Raw genomic sequence first — 1516 nt, forward strand, 5'->3', positions numbered from 1 at the left:
CTACAAAGAATACTAAAAAATGTTATAGAAAGAGACAAAAAATACCACAACTTTAAGAACAACAGCAGAATGGAAGCACCAAGCAGAGCATGCAGTTAAACAGAGGGAAACAAGAGGAACCAACAGCAGGAAAAAAACACGACAAAGATAAGCCAATATATATCAGTTATAACCATCAATGTAAATGGTCTCAAAGCACCAACCCAAAGAAGTAGACTGGCAGAATGGATCAAAAAATAAAATCAAACAATATGCTGTATACAAGAAATGCATTTAACTCAAAAGGAAATTCATAGACTGAAACTCAAAGGATGGAAAACAATATGCTGTGAAACAGGTACCCAAAAAACCCAGATGTAGCTATTCTGTTTCCAGACAAAGGGAACTTCAAACCAAGAATGATCAAAAAGAGGTAAAGAAGGTCACTACATACTTTTGATGGGGAAAACTTCAAGAGGAAGATGTTACAATCATAAACGTTTATGCACCAAACACAAGAGCACCCAACTATATAAGACAAATTTTAACAGATATGAAAAATGAAATAAGCAGCAACACAATCATAACAGGAGACATTAATACCCCTTTGTCACAAAGAGATAGATTGAAACAAAAAATCAGCAAAGAAATAACAAAACTAAATCAAACCTGTGAACAAATGGACTTAGTATACATTTACAGAGTGTTGCACACAACAACATCAGAAACACATTCTTCACAGCTGCACATGGGGCATTCTCTAAAATAGAACATATGCTAGCACATAGAATATGCTTAAGAAAATTCAAAGGAGTTGAAATTATCTCATGTATACTATTGGATCATAGTGCAATGAAATTGGAAATTAATGAAAAAGGTAATTGCAAGAACTCCATAAACACATGAAAATTAAACAGTACTCTCCTGAACAATCAACGGGTCACAGACAAAAATCAAAGAAGAAATTAAACACTATGTATAATCAAATGAAAATGTAAATACAATGTACAGGAACCTGTGTGATGCAATGAAAGCAGTCTCAGAAGGAAATTTATATCAGTGAATTCTTGCCTCAGGAAAACAGAACTAGCTCAAATAAACAATCTTATGCTGCACCTCAAGCTTCTAGACAAAGAAGAACAAATCAAACCCAAATCCCAGAGAAGTCAGGAAATTATAAATCTCAGGGCAGAAATTAATGCAATGGAGACTAAAAAGCCATACAAAGAATTAATAAATGAAAGAGTTAATTCTTTGAAAAAATAAATAAAATTGATAAACCCCTAGCCAACCTTATTTAAAAAAGGAAAGAAAAAACTGCAATGCATGCAATAAGGAATGAAAGAGATGAAATCACTAAAGATCCTTTAGAAATTCAGAAAATCATCAATAGCTACTTTGAAAAGTTTTATCCTCACAGGATGGAAAACACAGAGGAAATGGACAGATTCCTAGATATATATGAATTACCAAAGCTAAACGAAGAAGATATAGAAATCCTGAATAACTATATCAGCAAGAAAATTGAAAATGTAAT

The sequence above is a fragment of the Chinchilla lanigera genome, unplaced genomic scaffold (assembly GCF_000276665.1).
Source record: "Chinchilla lanigera isolate Chin_1 unplaced genomic scaffold, ChiLan1.0 scaffold00071, whole genome shotgun sequence".
Taxonomy (NCBI): domain Eukaryota; kingdom Metazoa; phylum Chordata; class Mammalia; order Rodentia; family Chinchillidae; genus Chinchilla; species Chinchilla lanigera.